Here is a 25,712-nt window from a genome sequence, read left to right as displayed (position 1 = left end):
TATCATATTAGACATTATAGTAAGGAGATCTAGAATTGAGTTGCAAACAAAACTAAGGATCAAGTACTGGATCAATTTTGGATCAAGAAAAATCTCTTAACCAACTAATCCTAACATGTCTATGTAAACCTCCTAATAGTATCCTTACTTAATTTTAAGTGTGAAATCCTTTAATAGGGTAGAACTTAACAATCTTAAATCTTTTAATAGTGATGATGCCTCACAAGGTAGAACATATATTATGATCAAACATTATAACCCTAACAAGTTAAATTTATTGTTGCAATAGTAAAGATTTGTGGGTTTCATCCCCACCCCAATTTTACCTTCACATCAAAGTGTTTAGGGGTTACCAAACCAATTCAGTTATGAATCTTTCATGGATCTAATGTTTTTTTATTTACTATTTAGCATTATAGTTCTAATGTTAGATCTAAGATATGAGATGAATTAGGTGTGAATTCAGTAATATGGTTGAGGTAAAGTTTAAGATTGCAATTTACCACCCCTTAATATCATGTTACCCAATAATCCTCGAAAAAAAAATATAATATGTGTTTTAGGGTTTAAATCTCTTAACATAGTATCTTTAATAGGCTTATATAAATATTCTAACAGAGTACTCACTTCATTTTGATGTAAAAATGCTTTAAGAAATGTAGAACCTAGCAGTTCTTTTAATCTTTTATAGAGCATACACTTCACAAGGAAGATCATCAAAAGTGATCAAATTAGTGCAGCCTTAACTTGTGACAGGTAAAATAAGGGCTTCAAATTGATGAGCAATTTTGGGGTTTCATCTAACCTAGAAATAACTTGAGTGTTAAATTTGGGACTCATAAGCTTTTAAAGAATATTGAGGTTGTTTCACAAGGGATGAATATAGTGGTTTGATACTTGATGAATGCTTCCTATTGAAATTCCTAAACCTCTGATACAAATGGAAAAAATCTTTCGTAAAATGAAACCACACTTTTCATAGGAAAGGAAATCACACTACTTGAAATGAAATGAAATAACACTTGCATGAAATTAAATCACACTTTGCATAGGAAAGGAAATCACACTATTTGAAATGAAATGAAATCACACTAGAACCTTTATCTTTGTTGATTAAAATTATAATGCTATAATACCCAAACCATAAGATTCTAACTACAAAATCAAATTACTCATTCAAAATATTGATATTGAGAACCAATATGATTTTATTCCAGAATTAGGAGGATTTAGATTTCTACAGGGAGTAATATTATGACAAGAAGTTCTTATAATTGTTTAATGAATTAGAAATAATACAAAGTCCTAATTGTAGTAGGAAGTTCTATAGAAATGTTTAATAGAAAGACCATGTGTAAATAGGAAACCTCAACCATAGAAATCACAAGAAGTTCAGAGAGTTCACAAAAAAAAGATGGTTGCTGAGATAATAAAAGATCTTAGAATCTAAAATTTAAGATTTGCAATGATTATGTATTCAGTCTGAATGCAACTCCTCAATTCCTCCTTATCTAAAAAATAGCACAGATCACACTAATTTACTATGAACAAAATAAACCATAATCAAATCACACAAAACAAAATTATAAAAGAACAATCTCATTGAGCTTTCCCAAGAAAGGGCTCTACCTCTAGTCTACTGGTGAGAGGAAAATTGACACATCACTGTGACCATGCTTCCCAAACCAAATGAGGTAATCATGTGCACATAATTTTAACAAAGTTTTCTTTTAATTCAAAATCACATATACTTATACATACATATCTATATCATCATTTTGTCTTCCATAGATCAATTCATCTCTATAAAATGTTTAGAGATGCTAATAATAAATATACATCAAAATTATAATCATAGGTAGCTAATGAAACAATAAAGTTTATTTTGGCTACAAGCCATTAATCTAAAACAATATGTTATTTTAAAAACAAGTCTTTGGCCTTAACTCTCATATGCCTTTTAAACCATTGAAAACTTAGAATAGTTAACAAAAATGTGTAGTAAATGCCAAGAGTCGATCACTAGGCCTTTCCTCTTGATGGTTCCACTCCTTATCCTCCACGTTCAGTTCTTGTAGCATCACATATATCCAAATTGCTATCAATTTCTATATGTTGGTAGACTTTTCAGTAATTACTTTCTATCTTACATTTTATCAATATACTTTAATCTCTACTAATTGTTTGCATAAATTAGAGCAGGATGACACAAAGTTGGATGAAAATATGAATAAAAAATATATGCAAAGACATGCAAATGTGCACCCATAAACATGGACAACTTTATTGCTGCAATAGTAAATATTTTGTGGGTGTCATCCCCACCATAGTTTTACCTTCACCTTGGAGGGTTTCTAAATTACCAAATATGTGTGTTAATGTGTTATGTGCTTATGATTTTGCATTTCATAAACTTAGAAGGTAGATATGGTATTATGTTGATGTGAATGGTTACATTGATATGAGATAAATGTTTAATTGAGATTTTATGTGGTGATATCAAATATGTTTCATGTTTGAAATAAGAAAAGTTTTATAGATCTTGATTCACCCCTCCCCCCCACCTCATCTCAATATCACATTTTCCCTATTAGATTTCTAACAATTGGTATCAAAGCAATATACTCTTGGTGGAAGTCTAACCACTTGGGAGTTAGAGATATTGAATATGAAAGCCTACAAAATGGGAAATATCATTAAGAACTAGAAGATTGATGTTCACCTTACATATGAAAAATTCAAGGCCACAAAAGATACATGAAGGAAATCCTTGAAAAGAAGGAAAGAAATGAAAATTCAACAATTTGACACCCAATACAAAGAAGAGACTATTGAAGAATTATTTGATGAAGGAAATTATAGGGAATCAAATGCAAAAATAGTAGATCTATTTGATAGAAACAATACCTTGAATGAGGAAGTAAGACTATGTGAGGTAATTGAACTAAAGAAAAAAAATGAGGAAGATAAAGAAAATCTAAAGATTGAGAAAGAAATAGATGATGAAGATAGGAGATAGTCAGTTACAAGACTTGATGAAAGATCATAGAAGTACATAAGTGAACCCATTATTAGTTTGATATTCTCAATCAATTGCTAAGTGAAAATCATGAGATTGCAAGGAAATAATTAGATATTGCAAATCAAAAATCTAAGAATGATAGATTGGTGAATGAGTGGCAAGTTGAAAAGGATTTTTTGAGAGGTTGAATAAAACTAATTTAAGGCTATGATAGTTTTGAATGAACAAATGAATGCACCAAGGAGACCTCATGGCACCTCTAGAATAGGCTATGTTGAATTCCTATCAGGTGTCAAACAAGGAGAATCATCAAAGAAAGGATAATAAAGGAATGTAGTTACAAAGCCAAAGAAAAAGAAACCTAAATGTTACCACTATGGAAAACTAGGTCATACAAAAAAAATTTGTAGGAGCCAAATTGGTGAGTCAAAAATTAGACCTAAACTTAATAGATATTTATTCACTCTATAATAAACAAGCTCATCAAGCATATGGGTTTATATCAAAAGTCAATAAGGAACTAGCAACATTGAGCTTTGAAGGTTACTATTATACATGTCAAAAGTATGGTCATAATTCACAAGATTGAAGATCTAAGGCCAAGAATAGTTGGACACCTAAAATTCAAGGTAATATCATAAATTGGGATTACAGTACTTGGGTTAAATGTCAATATTGTGAAAAGTATGGACACATTGTAGAAAATTGTGCTCCAATACACTTTGGAGGTAGATCTAGTAACTGGAGGAACTTTGGTCCCATATGTTTCAATTGTCAAAAGATTGGTTATCTAAGGAAGGATTATATGAACTAAGTGCCAGTAAAAATTTTGAGGTAAACAATGGAAAGGAAATGGTCAATGCTGAAGAAGTAAGGAGTGAAATAAATAAAACAAAGGGAAATAAGTTAGATGAATGCTATACTAAAAATAGATAAGTTAGGATCACCAAATCTAATAGATTAGGTAATTCCCCCACCTCAAACTAAACAACAAGGTATGTATGGAACTATGTTTCAAATTGATATATATCATACATTAGTTCCTACTACTACATGAATTTAAGTCCAAATTAGTATGATTGAAGAAGTATAAGGATAGATGTTAATGTTTGAGTGAAGATGAATTGTTGTACCAAGTTGAAAATTTGGTAGAAGATCGAGTGCTAGTATTGTCTATCAGTATGAACTGAGCCATGATATTTATTGAGTGAAGTTAAAGGATGTGTGTTTGTTGAGTTTCCTTGATTAAGTAGAGATAGTTGTTATACACTCGACATACACCTCATAAATCATAATGATCATTTAATGGAGACTCAATTTGATAGTAAGGATATGTTTAGTGGATTTTGAAGTTTATTTCAACTCACTAGGCTTTTAAATTTACATAGTGAAGAATTCTTGCAATTTATAGAGCAATTTGTGTGAATTTTTGAAGATATTCTAATGTGTGTCATCAACTTGATTGGTAAGTTCTACAAGGTTGTTATTTGAGCCAAGTAGTGTAGTTGTTTGAGACTGAAACCCTAAATTGTGAAGATGGAATCATCTACATTTACTAGTGAGAAGAAAGAGGTATTGAGAGATAACAATACACATATTGTTCATAATGTTGCACACCCTCTACCAATGTTTAGAGCCTATCTAGTTATTGTGTTGATAGGAGATTCATTAAGAGTGTTGTCTATAATTCCACCTAGAGTGATCATGGTACATGATATCATATCATGTTATATGTGAAAAATTGAATAGATATGTGGTTTCAAGCTAAGAAATACCTATGATAAGTTGTCTAATAGTGGGAGATTGAGAGATGAGAACACAGTCATGATTGAGAAATGGTTAACTCTTTCCCTAGAATTTATAAATGTATTCAAATTTGAATGGATAAAGATTGTGTTGAGACAAATACATGACATGAAATTATGGTTTGAGAATGGACTAGTCAAGATGACAAAGTCTATTATTCATCTCATGAATGGATACCCTATTTTGGATAGAGTGAAGACCATTTGATGTAAAGAAAGGAATGTGATTGAAAACCTCAGGAAGGAAAAATAGAATGGCTGAGGTATGTCAATCAATACTATAGAGGATCTTGTGTTCAAGCTTATAGTTTGGGTTATTGCTCACAAGTTTTATCAGTTGAGCTGACTAAACAATGTGTCATGTGTAGTTGTTGATATGAGCTAAACATTGATCGAGAAGGACTATAATTTTGATTTGGCTAAGTTGGAATTGATCCAACTAGAATAGAACATAGGATCAATAAGGAAGGAAAATAATACATCTTGTGATTTTAGTTGTCTTATTATACAAATATTGTTTTATGTATAGAACTTGTTTCCTAATATTGGAGATGTAGTTTGGGATAAGAAGAGACTAGTCATTGAGAAAAAAAAAAGAGTACATCAATCAAATAAGTAAAAATTTTGAAACCATAATGGATGGTTATTTTGAGGACTTCAAACAAAAGATGAAGAGAAGATTTATAATACCTGATTCAATCATGGACAAATACCATGATCACATGTTTTTTCTTGTTGATACAGATTATACATATGTTTAGGCTATAATACCTAGAGTGGCATGATTAAGAACTCTACATTATGAGGTAAATATTGATGAAATATCAACTAACATCATGATACTATTAGCTAAAGAGATTGATAAGATTATTTGACCCTTCAGAACAAATAAGATAGCTAAAATATTTTAAAAAAATTGCAAACTAAGGTCCCCAAGATGGACAAGAAAATAAAGATGATGATCCAAGATTTGGAAGGGAAACATGGAGACACAGTACTGTAGATAACTAAAGGTAAAGGAGAAGGTTTCAACAATGATGAAGGTGATGAAGGAAAAAGGAAAGAACTAGTTGTTTCCAATCCTAAGGAAATCAACATAAAAGATTTTTTTTTTGTTGAGCCTAAGCTAAAGAAAAGCTTGAAGAAAATGGTAGTCAAGCACACAACCACACCACAAGGGGTCACAAGGAAAATTCATAGTAAGTCTAATTGATACATCTACTTTTACTATTGATACCAGTGTTCAAGTGCTAGGAGAGGCAAAATATGTTTTTATTCTTGTGTAGAAGAGAGGGCCATAAAATGGAGGAAGACATGAGAAAAATGTTTCTAGCAAGGGTACCCAAGTAGAGTATAAGGAGAAAGAGAACCAAAATTCTCAAGTAGAGAAATCTACTAGTGAAAGTGACAAGCCAAATTTCTTAGGACCTTAGATTGAGGGTGAAATGGAGACACTAGTGAATTCGAGTTCAACTTATGAACTCACATTGACCAAGGTGCATAAACAAGATGTCAAAGGAACATATGAAAATTTTTAGAGAGTGAGTATGGAGCTCCAAATTTAAACCTTGCAAGTATTTGTGTTGAGATCTAGCATTCCAAGTAAAATGACTAAGAGGATGAAAGCCCAATCTCTTATTTTATTTCAAGCTAAGCATGTTATGCTTGAAGAATACATTGTTATACCAGATTAGGAGAAGTCAAGTTTGACTAAGGAGGAAATGAAAATTTTGAGTGAATTATTTTAATGAAAAGAAAAATAAGTCAAGCTAAAGAGTGAGTTCCAGTAGAAGAAACCACAAAAATAGGTTTTATATGATATAAAAGATATTTCTTAATTTTTTTTATAGGTAGTTTGGATGAGATTTTTTTGGAGTTGTTGAGGAGTTGATTAAAATTATAGAGAACAAAAAATGACCATAATGTGGATTCCAATGAAAAAATAATGCAATGGTCAGAGAAGTTTGAAAGTAGAGTGATGGAAAAGGTAGCAACAAATATAGTTGTAAGATAGGTCAAGCCGTCTAAACTTGTGACCAATTTGGAACAAGTTTAAAACAATGTAAATATAATGTTTAGAAAATTGCATGATAGATCAACTTACACATAAGATCCTAGAGAGAGGATAGATATGCTAGAAACTATCTGAAGTATAGTACAAGTACACTATCCATAGATGCAAGTTCTAGTGATTCCCATTTATCTAAGGTTGATTTTAAAGAGGCAAGGCTTATGAAGTTGAAAACTGAATATAGAAGGATTAGAGGAAAAATAATCTCTATAAAAGCCATGATGACACCTCACCTTGAGTTTGTGCATTTTCATTTTAAGAATGCAAAGGAATTAGTCCATGTTGATCCAAATTTGTCATAGATTGATATTCTAGTGGATCTTGCAATAAAATTGGAGCGTTATTGAATCCATACAAACTAATTGGGATAATAATTTGAGTAGTATTTTCCAAATTCAAAAACCTTTTTGGATATGTTTGGTTTGACATCCCAACCCTAGTAGACATAATTGACACAAATGAGGGGGAAATGAGAAGAGATAAAGAGAATATGATGGTAGAAAAGGAGGATAGATTGGGGATTTGCAATTTTTGAAACTTTGAAGTCTTGAACATGTATATACCAAGTGCAAAGTGAGACAATATAGGGTAGATTGAGCTAAGGTATGGAATTGTATTTTATTTTTATAATGTTTTTTTTTAATTCATGAAAAAGTATATTTTCCACTAATATCAAAGGGGATATTGTTAATCCTAAGTCATTTTGTCTATTAGTGTCAAACACATAGTCATTCACAAGTCATGAATATTTAGTCTTTACTATGAGTGAGTTATCCTATATAGGCCAAGATAACTATTAATACTTGTAAATATTTTCAGTCATGGGAAAAGCAATAGTTACTTCTAAGCAAACTAATGGTCACTCAATACTCTAGTGATTTTTGAGCTTGTTAGGGATAATAGTATAAATCGAGTGACAAAGAGCCCAAGTTATTTAGTCCATGTTGAACATAGTTCAGGCCATGGGACAACATGAAAAATAATTTATGTGAAGTGCTAGTGTGATATGTAGAAGTTGATGAAAGCCAACATCATAGCTCGCCAAGATCACCTACATGCAAATAACTTATCGAAGGGAAACCAAAGAAGGAAGAGGTGGACCTTGGAAAAACACTAAATGAACTAAGAGAGAAGATTACAAACAATGAAAATGTATTGCTATACAATATGCCTTGAAAATGAGTTATGAATTGAGAAATACAATGAGAGAGCCTAAATATAAAGGCCTTAAGAAAACTTGTAGAACAAGCTGGAAAGTGCTAAAAGATAAGGTTGATAACTAAGCATGCATCCACAAAAGGTGGAATATCCTCAATCAAGGTGAGAGGATAAGTATGACTAGATGGGAACAAACTCCCATGTTGTCAATAATTCATCAACTAAAACTATTAAATAAATGCATTAACCTATGTAAACTTAAGTAAAAGAATAAATAATTAATAAATAATTATTTACTCTAACAACCCCCCTTAAGTGCAACTTAGGGGAATGCACTTAAGCTCACAAAAGCTAAGATGACATGTAGAATGGATCTTGACAACAAGACCATGTTAGGTACCCATGTATAATGTAAATAAATGCAACCTCTAAAAATGGGGAAAGAGAGAAAAGCTCATGGAAAAACCCTCCCCCCAAAAGAGGTAAGAAAACCTAGTGAAGGACTGAAGAAGCCTTCAACTAGAGGAATTTCTCGTAAAACAGGGATAAAAAGTGATCATGAAGAACATCACTGAAGCATGAAGAAGTCACAAATTCTATCATAAAAAAGAAACTACTGATCTAAAAAACCTCCATGGAAGAAGAAGGCATGAACTAAGTGTGTCTATATGGTAGATGATCCGTCTCACTGAAATGCATAGGTAGCCAGCCACTGCAATCACATAGTATATAGGATCAAATATTGAATACATAGCTCACACTATCAAACCATCAAACCAAGGAAGCATTGGAGCAATAGAATAATGCCCCCTTAATGCAAATAGGGTGAGATCATAGGCAACTAAGAAATTGGACCAAAATCCTCTGCATAAAGAACCAAGAATAATGCGAGAGTTGAAGAGGTACAAAAACCTATAAAGACATAGTCACCAAGCCTACATGGGGAAAAAAGGTAGAGGGCACAAAAGTGGCAAACAACTATCCCCCCATGGTGCTTTATAAAATAGTGTGAGTACAACTATCTCAAAAAAATGTTCATAAACCTAAAATGCAAGAGAGGCACTTTATCTTAGTCTATTTTCATAAAGATGCTTACAAATGATAGCTACAATGATCAAAAAGGGAAAAAAGCTAATACAAAGCCCAAAACAAAAGATCCCATTCCATGAAAATGATCCTCGAACTTGGAACACCCAAGATATCCACCATAGAGCAAAAATACCAAAAAAAATGATAGAAAGAGCATGGGGTAGAATCTGAAAGAAATGATAACATTTCTAAAAAGATGATAAAATTAGCTTTCCAAAAATATAACATTTTCAAAAAATAGAGATGGGATGCAAAAGATATGCTTATCAGAGTGGAAAATAGAACTTCAAACTTTGACTGCAAAAATGAGCCATAAAACTACATCAAAACTACAAAATACCTATACCAATGTCTCTGTCTCATAACTAATTTTTTGGTGCTTCTTTTGGATTGAAAAAATACCTCAACATGCTCATGTTATGGCCAAAAAATTGTGACTAGGTCAAAAAAGGACTTGGAGTACTTGCAGGGTTGCTAATGCAAGCTGACATCATGCTCATGTCAGTAATTCATGCCATTAACAATAATTCATGCCATTAATATTGATGGTCTATTGGCTGTTGCAACAAATATGAGGCCATGTGGCATGCTACATGGTAGTGCCACATGGATGCCACATGGCAAGATGTTGATGTGTTTGAGTGATGTGGCAGGGGCCATGTAGTAGATGCTAACGTGGCACCCATACCATGTGGTACCCAAAAAATACCACGTAAGTAGGAGCTATGGTTGGGAAGAGTGGAGTGAAGGAATCCTAGTAGAGGTGGTGTTGTCTAGGCAATGTGTTTGGTGTAGGTAGTGGAGACTATGGGCACCACCGGGAGGGTCGTGGGTCGGCCGAGCAGCAGTGGTTGCAGAGTCGTGACTATGCAGCAGTTGCCTTGTGGGTGCACTATAGGTATCTGCAACATCTAAGTTGAGTTTGGGTGGCATAGTGGTGGTACTGAGGTGGTGCAAAAGTGGCTGCTTGGTGCTGTAATTTTTTTAAGTAAAAAATGCAATTAATTCATCTGTACAGGTCTATACAACACCCAAACTAAAAACATTTTGCCTCCTAGAGCTCTTGTCACCAAAATGGACAAATTTTATATGGATCCTAAATGTAATGGGCCTTTTAAACTCAATGCTAGCATCCATCTAGGTGCAAAGTGCTCCAAAAAAATGCTCTTCCCCTCGATTGAAGAAAAATGCACAAACAAACAAAAATCCTTCAACCAAGAAGTAGTAGGAGACTCTAATACCATGTAGAAGTTGATGAAAGCCAACTTCACAGCTCACCAAGATCACTTGCATGAAAATAACCTATTGATGGGAAACTAAAGAACTAAGAGGTAGAGCTTGGAAAAACACTAAACTTATTGAGAGAGAAGATTGCAAACAATGAAAATGTATTGCTATACAATATGCCTAGAAAATGAGTTATGAGTTGAGAAATACAATGAGAGAGCCCAAATATAAAGTCCTCAAGAAAGCTTGTAGAATAAGCTAGAAAGTGCTAGAAGATAAGGTTGACAACTAAGCATACATCCAAAAAAGGTGGAATATCCTCGATCAAGGTGAGAGGATAAGTATGACTAGATCAGAACAAACTCCCGTGTTGTCAAAAACTCATCAACTAAAACTATTAAATAAATGTATTAACCTAAGTAAACTTAAGCAAAAGAATAAATAATTATTTACTTTAACATGATATATGTGTTTAAAGGAAGATCACTAATCCCTAGGTAAGGTAATCCACCAATCAAAAAAATGTAAGGACTAAGTAGAAAAAGGATTTATTCTAGATTGTTGATTTGGACCTAAAAGGTTCACCGAAACATCTATTTAAGTAAGGCCTATTATCTAGTTCATAGTGCATGATTTTATGGGTGCATATTTGTGAAGATTTTGATTTCATGTAGAGTTTTGGAGGTGAATGAGAGTCTAGAGACTGAGCAGTGCAGTGAAGTATTTTGAGTAGAGACATCTATGAGATATATCATAGTAAGTTGATATTTTATTGCATAGAAGAGATATGTTACCAAGCATTGAAGTTCTAACCAAAGGATCAAGTACTAAAAATTCTAATAATTTTTTATGGTTTAAATATCTTAACATAGTAGCTTTAATAGACTTATCTAAATCTCCTAATAGAGTACACAATTCATTGTGATGTAAAAATCTTATAACCAAGCTAGAACCTAGAAGTTGTTTTAGCCTTTAATAGGGTAGGCAATTCACATGGTACATCATCAGAAGTGATCAAATAATTTTAGTCTTAATAGAAACAATTTTATTATTGTAGTAGTGAATATTTTCTAGGTGTCATCCCCACCACAGTTTTATCTTCACCTTGGAGGGTTTCTGCATTACCAAATATGTGTGTTAATGTGTTGTGTGTTTATGCTTTTACATTCATTTAGTTAGAAGGTAGATATGATATTATTTTGATGTGAGTGGTTATATTGATATGAGATGAATGTTCAATTGATATTTTATATGTGGTTATACAAAATATGTTTCATGTTTGAAATAAGAAAAATTTATAGATCCCAATTCACCTCCCCCTCTTAGTATCACACTTTTCCTATTAGATACCCAAAATAACATACCTTATTGAATGAAATAATCTTAATACCTACTCAATTTATATAATAGATTTGATTCTATGAACTCTCTCTTGGGCTCAAAAAAATAAGGATTGGTATCATTAAAATCCTTCATCTCATAAAAACCAAGAATGCCAACCTTCACCTTAGTCAACAAGATCTTCTTCTGATCAATGCATTTTCAACTCAATTAGATGCTCCACTCATATGCTTGATCACAAATTTAAATTTACACAAGTACTCAACCCACTTTATATGTCTCTGGTTCAACTTATGTTGACTTCTCCACTATTGTAAAGCCTTATGATCAGTGTACAAGAAAAAATTCTTAGGGAGAAAATAATCTCTCCACTTCTTGCAATCTTGAAAAATAGCATAAAACTTTTGATCATACAAAAACTAATTTATTTTTGCATTATTCAAATTCTCACTAATGAAAGAAACAGGTTTATCATTCTGACTCAACATAGCTCCAATTGCATTACCACTTGCATCACATTCAAATACTTTATTAAAATCAAAAAAATCTAACATGGGTAATTGAGAAACCATTTGTTTCAAAGTCTCAAAATTCTTATCAGCTCCATCTATCTATTGGAAATGATTGAAATGATCATAAGATAAGTTGTTGGAAAAATATATGGAACTAGTAAAGAATGTCCTCAATCATTGTTTTGTCATTGATGTCAAACTTGCTACTTGCAAGAATGACAATTGCTTTAGTGATCCAAATACTATCAATTAGTTGATTGTCAAGGTGGAGGGAATCAATAAGATGTAACTAGAACACCTAGAGAAAGGTTGAAGTTATGATGTTGTAATGAAGTACAAGGATCAGCTAAGCCATTGATGAAAAAGTGTATTTGATGACATACTATAAGATAGAAAGAATGGGCATGCTGAAACATATCAAAGATTTAAGGTTTTAGCTAAGTCTTTTCTAAAGCTCAACTAAGTTCATTAGAGAGAAGGAGCTGAGCAAGCTAGTAAGAGCTGAGAAAATTCCTAGTTAATGCCGAGTAAACTTCAGATACTGAGTAAACTTTAGATGTTGAGTAGACTTCAAATGTCGAGTGACATAGAGTTTATCAAGTGCCAAGCAGAACCAAGTGCCGAGCAGGTATAGGTGCCAAGTAACATAGAGGTGCCGAGCACCAGTAATTCAATAATGCCAAGTTGTTGCATTATTTTGGAAATTGAAGATTCACCAGATCTAAGCCGACAAGGTTGTTATCTAAAAATTTGTGAATTAAAAGGAAGATAAGAATGATGAGTTGGTGGCACAGAACACCATGTAGAATGTATTTTTAGGATACAACTGGTGATGTTTCTAGAAGAGAACAAGATATGAGGTAGATACATTGTATCCTACCTAATCCATTTTGAAACCCTAAAATTGAAGAGGGAGAATTAAGTGGCAAAGGAAAATCAGACTTCTATTTAAGAAGACATAAGTTAATGAAAAAAATGAGGAGAGAGAGAGGTGGTCAAGCATAAAAGCATGAAGTGCTGAAGAATGTGCTAAGGAGAAGAAAGCATAGGAACTCTGTTTGGATAGATGACCACAAGGATGATTGCATTGGTAGAATGAGTAAGAAGACTCAAGGAGATGAAGCTTGAGAGGGAGACAAGAAGTCAGAGCTGGAGTGATTGAAGCCAAGCATAAGGATTGAACTGAAAGTGTGATCTGAAATCTGCAAAGTATGTTGTAAGTTATATCAGATCAAAAGACCATTATCGTTACTTTCTAGCAATTGTAACAGTAATTTTAAATCCTATGGACTTAGGTTGGTTTAATAGCCATAAGATAAATCCTTTAACAGGGTGACATTCCAAGTGAATGTTCTAAAGACCTTTAACCAAGCCCATTCCTAACAGTTTGGTGAAATCCTCTAACAAGGTCACATTTAACAGTGTGTTGTAAGCCTTTAATAGGGTAGGCTTTTAACAGGGCATCACTTCAGAAGAGTGAGAATCAAGTAGCATGTTACTGGTGGTTTTTCTCAAATTGGGTTTCCACGTAAATCATTGTGTCATGTGTTGATTTTGAATGTTTTATCTTTGCATATTGATTTACTGTAATTTGCTTATATGATTGATTTAAGTTTAGATGGATGAAAAGTGTATGGATTCATTAAAAGTAGTAAAAAGGTATTAATGGGGCATTTGGACCTTGAATAACTGATTCACCCCCCCTCTCAGTTATTCTAAAGAATTCTAACAATTGGTATCAGAGCCTGACTGCTGATTTAGTTTAAAATGGACTACAAGCAGGAAAGATCAAAATGCCAAAGAGAGAAGTTCCCAAGCTCAACAAAGACAACTTTGTTGCATGGCAAAGCTTGATGAAGCTACATCTTGGATCCATAGGAGATTATACCCAAAATTTAATTATCACTAAACATGTAGATCCAACAGGTGCTCCTACTGTAGAAGACATGAAAAATAAGCAAGAACACAATCAGACAATGCTGGAAATTTCCTTTGCACTCACCTATGCTGAATTTGATGATATCAAAGGATGTGACACTGAATTCAAAATGTGGAAAGCCCTATCAAACATCTATGGAGGAGATTAGAATGTACAAAGAGCAAAAAGAGAAAGTCTCAGAGGAAAGTTTGATGACATGAAAATGGAAGAAAATGAGAATGTTGCTCAGTATGGTGCAAGAATAAAGGAAGTGGTAAGTGCAATAAGATGCTTGAATGGTCAATTGGATGAAGATATTGTTAATAGTAAGTTCTTAAGAACCTTGCTCCCTATCTAGGCTATTAGAGTATCAGCAATATAAGAGCTAAGATGTATACTAGGAAATAATCTAAGTTTTGAAGGTATAATAGGTAGACTCACTGCATTTGAGTTATCTAAATTTGACAACTACAAACTTGAAAATGTTGAATTTTCTTTTAAGGCCAAGTTATCATTGAAAGATGCCAAACAGGTGAAATCAAAGAAAGAAAGAAAAATGAAGTATGTATCTAGTGATAGTAGCACTGATGAGGAAGATGTGAAACAATTGGAAGCATTGCTCGCTAGAAGATTTCATAGGGGCAAAGGAAAATTCAAAGGTAAGATGCCTATCATTTGTTTCAATTGAAATGAAGTAGGTCATATTGCTGCAAGGTGTCCACAGAAAAAGGATTCCAAGGAAGGCAACAAATACAAGAACAAAAGAGATGATGACAAGAGAGATTACAAAGAAAAAGGTAAGAAGTGTTATATTGTTGAAGAAAATTCTGATGACAATGATGATGAATTTGTTTATGTAGCCATGAAGGACCAATCTAATGAAGAAGAGACCACAGCACTGGTAACATGTATAAACAAGAATGACAAATGGATCATAGACAGTGGATGCTCACATCACATGACAGGAGACAAAAGTAAGTTTGTTAACTTTACTCAGTATGATGGAAATAGTGTTAATTTGGCAATGATGCTCCATGTCAAATCAAAGGAAAAGGTTCCATTAAGCTCACAGAACAAATTTCATTTGACAATGCATACTATGTTGAAGGATTATACTATAATTTACTGAGTGTCTCACAATTAGGCAATATAGGTTGCAAAGTGGAATTTGGAAGGAAAACTACAAAAATCTATGATACTGATGGTAAACTGATAGGAAAAGAAGATCAAACAAAGAGTATTTTTTTTTACCTTGATATGGATGATGTTTCTTGTTTATTTGCAAAATTTGATGATGAATGGTTATGGCATAGAAGATTATGTCATGTCAACTTTGACAATCTAGTCAACATTAGTAAAATGAAAAAAGTCAGAGGTTTACCAAAATTGAAGAACCTTATAATATCATGCGCAAACAATGTCAACTAGGAAAGATGACAAAGTCAAGTTTCAAAAGCAAAAACTATACATCTAAAGAGATACTTGAGTTAGTTCACACTGACTTATGTGGTCCAATGGAAATACAAAGCTATAGAGGAGATAAATACATAATGCTATTTGTTGATGACTATTCCAGGATGATTACTATTATGTTCTTAAAACAAAAATTTAATGCTTTTCAAATGTTTAAGTGGTATGTGGCTAGAGTTAAAAAAGAAATTGGAAAAAACTTGAAATGCCTAAGATTAAATAGAGGTGGTGAATTTACATCAAATGAATTTGAGATATTCTGTAATGACAAAAGAATCAAAAGAAAAATGTCAGCTCCTAAAACTCCCCCACAGAATGAAATTGCTGAAAGAAGAAATAGATCTATGATTGACTATGCCAGAACATTAATGATGGAAAAGACTGTTGCTCTAAAATACTGGAGAGAAGCTGTAAGTATAGTTGTTCATACACTGAACTGAGTACAAGTCAAGAAAGGTACAAATACAACACCTTTTGAATTATGGTATGGTTACTCACCGAATGTAAAACATTTCAAAGTGTTTGGTTGCAAATGTTTTATCCTTAAAGATGTTAGAAATGGAAAATTTGATGCAAAAAGTGATGAAGGTATATTTCTTGGTTACTCCACTAGAAGTAAGGCATATAAATGTTTGAATATTAACACTAACAAAATTGTGGAAAGTGCAAATGTAAATTTTGATGAGCACACAGAAGTCCAAGCTGAAATACCAAAGAAAATTGAAGAGTACAAAACCTTTGTGTATTCTTATGAAGGAATGACTATTGATGAGGATGATGTTAATCAAATTGAAAATCAACAAGTATCAGTGTCAGCCGAGTCTCAACCAGTGAATGTTGAGTTGCATTCAGAAGCTGAGTTGTAGAATGAAGAAAATGCACAATCTAATTTTAAAAATAGTACACATGATGAAGAACAACTTTACAACAAAGTACATAGTGATCCTGAATCCAAAAGATCAAAAATGGAAACAAGGATAGAGCCAAGATTATCCAAATATGTAAAAAGACATCACCCTGCTGAACAAATAATTGGTGACAAAGATGCAAGACCAATGACAAGGAATAGACTAAGACATGAATCATGTCTAATCAACAAATCTGAACCCAAGACAGTATATGGTGCATTAAAAGATGATGACTAGTATAAAGCTATGGAAGAAGAAATTGATCAAATAAGAAAAAACAAAACCTAGAGTTTGGTTCCCAGACCAACTAACAAGAATGTGATTGGCACCAAATGGGTATTCAGAAACAAACTAGATGAGAATGGTGAGATTACCAGAAACAAAGCTAGACTAGTATGTAAGGGTTATGCTCAAGAAGAAGGAATAGACTATGGAAAAACATTCACTCTTGTTGCTAGAATGGAAGGAGTAAGAACTTTACTTGCATACACTGCCTACAAAGATTTTAAAGTCTATCAGATGGATGTAAAATCTTCTTTTTTAAATGGTATACTAGAAGAAGAAGTTTACATTCAACAACTAGAAGGATTTGTTGATGAAAACAATAGGGATATGGTGTGTAAGTTACATAAAGCACTCTATGGTTTGAAACAAGCACCTAGAGCATGGTATGAGAGACTTCACAAGTATCTAGTGCAAATTGTATTTGAAAGAACTGATGATAACAACAACATGTACATCAAAGAAAAAGAAGGTAACGACATTATTGTATTTGAAATCTTTTTGGATGACATAGTGTTTGGTGGTAAGGAAGTACTTTGCAAAGGCTTTGCTGACAAAATGAAACATGAATTTGAGATGTCTATGTTTGAAGAAATCAAATTTTTTGTTGGATTGCAAGTACATCAACTCAAACATGGGATATTTATTACACAATCAAAATACATCAAAGAAATTCTTAAAAGTGTTTGGATTGGAGGAATCCAAACTAGTCAGCACACCAATGGCAACAAGAAATAAGCTATCCAAAAATGATGAGTCAGCTAAAGTCAATCAAACAATGTACAGATCTATGATTGGAAAACTACAATATGTTGTACATTGTAGACCAGACATAGCATTAGCAGTTGGAATAGTGGCTAGGTTCTCTGCTAATCCTAAAGAAAATCATCTCATAGTAGTAAAAATAATAATGAGATATCTCAAAGGAACTGATGACTTTGGTTTATACTACAAAAAGAATGGAAAATTTGAGCTCAATGCATATATAGATGCAAACTACGGAGGAAACATTGATGATAGAAAAAGCACAAGTGGAGGTGCATTATTTATAGGCAAAAGGCTAGTCACCTGGACTAGAAAGAAACAAACATGTACATCCCAGTCCACTGCAGAGTCAGAATATGTGGCAGCTACAGTCAATTGCACAAACATTGTATGGGTCACACATCTATTGAATGGAATGAAAGAAGAAGAAACAAAACTTGTGATATTGTATTGTGATAATACAAGTGCTATAAACATATCCAAAAATCCGATGATGCATGCAAAAACCAAGCATATTGCAATCAAGTATCATTATGTCAGAGAATTGGTAGAAGACAAACAAGTAAAGTTGGAATACATTCACACAAAGGAACAAACTGCAGATATCTTCACCAAACCATTGCCCAAGGATGCCTATGAATATCTTAGAGGAAAGTTGGGGGTAATACCCCTAACTCAAGTAGTTTAAGGAAACAAGGAAGTTTCCCTACATCAACAGGAATAAATCATTGAAATATTAACAGGTTGATGCAAAGGATGACATCAGGAGTAGAAACTCCAAATCAGTCACAAGCATGGTGACTGAGGGAGAAAAACAACAAGAAACCAAAGCTTATATTTTGCATGATAAAGATGCTACATATTTGGCATTTATGTCAAAGAGGGAGAAATATGTAGAAATTTGATCAATACAAAGAAAGAGGGAGAATATATATGAAAGAGGGAGATATATGAGATCAGTAGTAAAAATGCAGCAAGACAATGTATACAATCTTGGGGGTAACTAAGTTGATTAATTGATCAGTTTGGTTTGCCATCAATGCCAAAGAGGGAGATTGTTGAAAATGATTGAAATGATCATAAGATAAGTTGTTGGAAAAATATATGGAACTAGTAAAGAATGTCCTCAATCATTGTTTTGTCATTGATGTCAAACTTGCTACTTGCAGGAATGACAATTGCTTTAGTGATCCAAATACTATCAATTAGTTGATTGTCAAGGTGGAGGCAATCAAGAAGATGTAACTAGAACACCTAGAGAAAGGTTGAAGTTATGATGTTGTAATGAAGTACAAGGATCAGCTAAGCCATTGATGAAAAAGTGTATTTGATGACATACTATAAGATACAAAGAATGGGCACACTAAAACATATCAAATATTTAAGGTTTTAGCTAAGTCTTTTGTAAAGCTCAACTAATTTCATTAGAGAGAAGGAGCCGAGAAAGCTAGTAAGAGATGAGAAAATTCCTAGTTAATGCCGAGTAAACTTCAGATGCCAAGTGACATAGAGTTTATCAAGTACCGAGCAGAACCAAGTGCCGAGAAAGTCCAGATGCTGAGTGACATAGAGTTTATCAAGTGCCGAGCAGAACCAAGTGCCGAGCAGGTCCAAGTGCCAAGCAGGTCCAAGTGCCGAGTAACACAAAGGTGTCGAGCACCAGTAATTCAATAATGCCGAGTTGCTGCATTATTTTGGAAATCAAAGATTCGCCAAATCTAAGCTGACAAGGTTGTTATCTAGAAATTTGTGAATTAAAAGAAAGATAAGAATGATGAGTTGGTGGCATAGAACACCATGTAGAACATTTTGTTAGGATACAACTGGCAAAGTTTCTAGAAGAGAACAAGATTTGGGGTAGATACATTGTATCCTACCTAATCCTTTTTGAAACCCTAAAATTGAATAGGGAGAATTGAGTGGCAAAGGAAAATTAGACTTCTATTTAAGAAGACATAAGTTAATGAAAAAAATGAGGAGAGAGAGAGGTGATCAAGCATAAAAGCATGAAGTGCTAAAGAATGTGCTAAGGAGAACAAAGCACAAGAACTCTGTTTGGATAGATGACCACAAGGATGATTGCATTGGTAGAATGAAGAAGAAGACTCAAGGAGACAAAGCTTGAGAGGGAGACAAGATGTCAGAGCTGGAGTGATTGAAGCCAAGCATAAGGATTGAACTGAAAGTGTGATCTAAAATTTGCAAAGTATGTTTTAAGTTATATCAGATCAAAAGACCATTATCGTTACTTTCTAGCAATTGTAACAGTAAGTTTAAATCCTATGGACTTAGTCTGGTTTAATAGTCATAAGATAAATCCTTTAATAGGGTGACATTCCAAGTGAATTTTCTAAAGACCTTTAACCAGGCCCATTCCTAACAATTTGGTGAAATCCTCTAACAAGGTCACATTTAACAGTGTGTTGTAAGCCTTTAACAGGGCATCACTTCAGAAGAGTGAGAATCAAGTAGCATGTTACTGGTGGTTTTTCCCAAATTGGATTTCCAAGTAAATCATTGTGTCATGTGTTGATCTTGAATGTTTTATCTTTGCATATGGATTTACTGTAATTTGCTTATATGATTGATTTAAGTTTGGATGGATGAAAAGTGTATGGATTCATTAAAAGTAGTAAAAAGGTATTAATGGGGCATTTGGACCTTGAATAACTGATTCACCCCCCTCTCAGTTATTCTAAAGAAATATAACACTATCAACTTAAAAAATATTTTTTATCTCCTTGCATTTTTTCACTCATACCATTACAAACAAAATTGAAATTCTTAATGAAATTTCTATAGAAACTAGCTAAACCATGAAACGATCTTACCTACTTCATTGCAATTGAGACATATGATGGGAAGTTTACCCTTGAATTTACCTTTACCACTATGAAATCTACTGGCCAGTAGTGCTTCTAACTGGTCCACATCTTCCTCATGTGTGCTGCTATCACTAGATGCATGTTTTCCTTTTCTTCTTCTTTTTCTTGATGTGTCCTCCTCAATATTTTTTATTGTCATTTTGGCCTTGAAAGTAGATTCAAGGTTCTTAAGTTTGTAGTTGTCAAAATTGGATAGCTCAAATGCAGTTAGTCTTCCAACTATTCCTTCAAAAGTTAGTGTGTTTCCTTGTACACACCTTTGCTCTTGAATGGCTGAAACTCTTATAGCATAGATAGGAAGCAGAGTTCTCAAGTTTTTTTGATGGATGTTTCTTCTTCTAGTTGACCACCTAGACTCCTTATTGCACTCACCATTTCTTTTATTCTTGCAGAATAATGAGTAGCATTCTCACCTTCCTCCATCTTTATGTCATCAAACTTTCCTCTTAGACTTTCTCTTTTTCTCTTTGGATATTCTGATCTCCTCCATAGATTTTTTATAGAGTTTTTTTCATCTTGAATGCAGTGTCATGGTCTTTGACATCATCATATTTAGCATAGCTAAGTGCAAAGGCAATCTCCAACATTGCTTGATTATGTTCCTTTTTTTTTTTTAAGTCATCTGTAGTAAGGGGTCTTCTTGGAGTTACATGCTCTATTCCAATGGAAGTTTGTACATAGTCACCTATTGATCGAAGGTGCAATTTCATAAAACTCTACAATGCAGAAAAATTTTCTTTGTTAAGCTTGGGAACTTCTCTCTTAGACATCTTGATCTTCCTGCTTCTAGTACCTTGAAACTAAATTAGCAGACTGCTCTGATACCAATTGTTAGAATTTCTTTAGAATAATTGAGAAGGGGTCGGGGGGTGTGAATTAGTTACTCAAGGTCTAGATGTCCTATTCAAACTTTTCTCTTGATAGAGTGAACTAATCCAAGCATTCATTCTTCCAAACTTTATCTTGTCAAATTAGCAAGTTACTATAAATTAGCATGCAAGTAGGACACACAAGAAATCAACACATAACACAGTGATTTATGTGGAAACCCAATTTGGGAAAAACCATCGGTAACATGCTACTCAATTCTCACCCTTCTAAAGTGATTCCCTATTAAAGACTTACAACACACACTATTAAATGTGACCTTGTTAGAGGATTTAACTACCTTGTTACAAGTGGGCCTGGTAAAAGGACTTTAAAAAATTCACTTGGAATGCCACCCTATTAAAGGATTTGCAAATGGCTATTAGGCCAACCTAAGTCCATAGGATTTTCAGATCTAATACAATTGCTAGAGAGTATTAAAAAATCTTGAGCTGATTTCAACATACAACTTATCTTGCAAATTTCATATCACTTCTTAGCTCATATCCTTGTTTGGCCTTCTATCTCAACAACTCTTAACTGCTTGTCTTTTCTTTCAAGCTTTGTCTTTTTGAGTCTTTGTACTCAATGTACTAATGCAATCATCTCTTCATGGCCACTCTTATGAGAAGAGCCTCTGTGCTCTTCCTTCTCCTAGATGTGTCCTTATTGACACCCTTTCAATCATTTCATAGATTTTTGGCACTTCTGTAGCAATAGGATCAGCAACACTCTGCTTCTTGATCTATGACTTCTTAAATAGAAGTCTTGGAGTTCCTTTTCTAGCTTGATTCTTCCATTTTTTAATTTCAATTCGCATGGATTAGGTAGGATACATTGTATCTAGTCCATATTCTATTTCCTCTAAAAACTTCTTAAATAATTCATTAGAATTCACCCAAAAAATGGTTCACATAAGATTCTATGCCAACAACTCATCATCCTTATCTTCCAACTTATTCACAAAATTCAATGCAACCACTATGTCAGCTTAGATTTTGAAAATCTTCATCATTTGAAATAATACAAAATCTCGACACTATTGAAATACTGGTGCTCGGTACATACTGTGTTACTCGGCATTAGCTATGTTCTTCCTGATGCTTGGCACTTGAAGATTACTCAGTACATACTAAAAATTTTCTGATGCTTGGCAGCTAATCTTTACTCGGCACTTGAGGATCACTAGGCATCAACTAAGAATTTTGTTACTTGGCTTCAACTAACTTTCTCGACACATATTGATGACCAAAGTTAAAGCTTTATAGTCAACCTTGTTACAACTTCTTCCTCCAATTTATCTAAGTGTGACCAACCTCTATATCTTTGAGTTTTTCATCAATACATTACTTGACCATTGTCTTGACTGATTCTTGCATTTCATTACAATATCATAACTCAACCTTTCCTTTAGGTGCTCTTATTACATCTTGTTGATCAAATCCTTGTCATCAATCAACTAAGTGATAGTTTATGAATCTTGTAAGCGAATATCATCCCTACATATAACAGGTTTGACATCAATGGCAAAAAAATGATTGAAAATAATCTTTTACAAAAATCTCCCTCTTTGATCTTCAACAACAATGAGCTTTTCAATAATATTTCCAACATTTCCAGTGACAATAACCTAAGAAAAAAAAATTTTGAGTGAGAGAGATTCGATCTTACACTAAAATTTTCATTAGAGGGTATTCAATATCTTCATTTTCTACTAGGGTTTTGAGAGGTGAAGTAGACATCACAAAGAATTTTTGGAAGAAGTTGAAAATGGAAACCACAATGTAGCACCTACAGGTAGCACCGATGAGCTAAAATGCTTGTAGAGCTTTCAAAGTCTTAGGATATTATTGTTTTTGATTGCACGACAATAGTTATTGTCATCACTGATGTGATTCTTTAAAAATGCATAAATTTTTTGTCTAAAGGTTTTCATCCTACCATTATGTTAGAGGCCTTTCACAAGGCCTCTAAGAAGATTGTCAAGGTTTTACCTACCATGGTTATTCCTATCAAATTGACTCAACCATGACTATTTGGTGAAAAGTACAAGCATTTCTTTGAACAATAAGGTTGTTAGCTAGTATTCTACCTTATTGGCCCCGCTTGTTATTGATGTCATCTTGAATGTCATTGACCCTACAAACTTGACATTGTGGATTTGAGGGATATCACATTTTTGTAAAATATGGGTGGGATTGTTGATGATATAGAGATGGTTAAGGCTTTGGTGTTTGATGATAAGGAAAGCCATATAGCTGGAGCCCCCACTAGGATTGAGAATGCAAATATTGGCATAATACAATTCTAGATTTCACCTCCCAAGATGGAAATTGAGAAAAAAGTTATGGTATTTGATTATACAATTATGTATAAGGATTTTGGAGGAGAGGAATTATATTTTGGGTATGATAAAGAATACCAAATCCATTGGATGCAATGTGTTATTGATCTAGAAGAATATTCTAAAAGATGTTGTCATTGATCTTTCGTTACATTAGCTATCCAAGGCAAAGATTTTGGTGCTCAAAGATGTGGAAAGGGGTTAAATTGAGTTCATTACCAAGACACTAAATTTTTTAGCCATTGCTAATATTGAACACTTTAGGGAGGAGAAGATGGTCCATGCTAATTTAGTTGAAGAAGTTTTGACTAGTGATATTGACATGGAATGGGTTGTTTGAAACTTATATGCATTTTTTAGAAAATCCCATATCCCCAGTCAATCACACAATCTTTCACAAAAAATGGATGTATTTAATAATTTAAATTAATTATTTTGACAACATTGTTGGTCTTTATTTACTAAATTTATTCTTATCATGTGTATTATCTACACTTTTCATTATGTATTATCTTTTAAACAAAATAATAAATCATTCATTGCCAAACCATTGTGGAGCTCAAGGTGACAACAATTTGAAAAATGTAAATTGATAATTTCTTCACAAAAATAGAATCCAATGTCATATAAATGCACTAACCATGAGATCAATTTGGCACCACTTGCCACAAATGCATTACAAAATATTCAATGCAACTTGTCCTAGCTCTTTATTTTATTCCTATGTAGAACTTTATAGAAATTTATTCACATAACATGATAGAGAAATGAAGAAAAAAATTTGAAGTAAATAGTGCATGTCAATCTCTCCCTATTATTTATCTAAAATTTATTGAATTCCATAATAATGAGATGGAAAAAATTTGTCATATAAATAGAATAATGATAACTCTGCATAAATGTAGTTAATTTCACAAACCATTAAATAAAAGATATTCCCATTAACTCAAAAGTCAAGTTTAAGTAAAGAGTAGAAAATGATGAATTATTTGCACTTTCATATATCTTATCTATCCTTTAAAAAAGAAAGATATAATAGGAGTAGTACTTGGCTATTCACAAGATATAACAAACATATGCTACTACGTAAAAATATTAGAAAAAATAAGACAACTATAAAGACAAGGAATGACAAAAAAAGGATTAAGCACACAAGAATTCTTTTGAATAAGAGAATAAATAATTGTCATCCATTACAATTAGTATGATGTTGACTCCTTCACTATGAATAGATACAAGTGAAAAGAACTAAGGGATTATAATAAATTTGAACATGTATGTGACTAAGCATAAAACATAGCACCTATCAAGTTGGAAATATAAGATGAACTAAATTGAAGATAGTAATGGTATATGCTAAGAAGGAATTTAAAATTGGTATGAAAAAGGACTCTAAGGGAGCCATGCAAGAAAGAGTATTGATGTAGGAGCATCTAGAGGTATAAGGGCAATCTTGTGTCAACCAAAAAAAATGTACTTAGACTTAGTTTCTGTTTCATGTGTTTTCATTTCTGGATACCCATTTGGATCAAATAAAGGTTCCAACTCTCATAGTTCCACTATCAGTGTTCTAGGATAGAGTATTTGAACACCTTGGGATACATGTAAATGTTGGAAAAATAGAAGTATGCAATTGAGCCATCATTTTGGTGAACTAGAAGGTGTAAATTGGTCAGAAGATTGTAATTGTAATCTAGAGCATTCCAGAAAAAGAATCAGGTTGAAAGGCCCCATGGTTTGAAAGTTATTGCAATTTTTTGGTTTTTGGAGACCTCCTAAGAACACTTCAAAGTCAGGTTAGGGGCATTAAATGACCTCGAATAGGGCCAAAAACTGCGGGACAAGAAAAGCTCCTCCATAGGGCTATAGAGCACTTTGAGAGATTTTTGAAAATGTAAACGGTTCATCAATTGGAGCTACAGTTCAAAAGTTATGCCTCTTGGAAGTTCGGTTACCATTTCTGAATTCTTCTAATTTTGTGCCAACTTCTAATGCAACTTCTAGAGCCTTCTATTTGGTCGGTGGATGGCAACTAGCACTTTCTAGAA

The 25,712-nt window shown here is 33.2% G+C and overlaps 1 pseudogene; it reads right to left on the bottom strand.

Annotated features, from left to right (window-relative positions):
* LOC149565177 (uncharacterized) overlaps positions 1 to 25,712 on the bottom strand; it is a 92,579-nt pseudogene that overhangs the window by 8,751 nt on the left and 58,116 nt on the right.

This window comes from Cupressus sempervirens, chromosome 3 (assembly GCF_028749045.1).
Source record: "Cupressus sempervirens isolate cs-2001-9-10 chromosome 3, ASM2874904v1, whole genome shotgun sequence".
NCBI lineage: Eukaryota > Viridiplantae > Streptophyta > Pinopsida > Cupressales > Cupressaceae > Cupressus > Cupressus sempervirens.
This window is presented reverse-complemented; position numbering and strand designations above follow the sequence as displayed.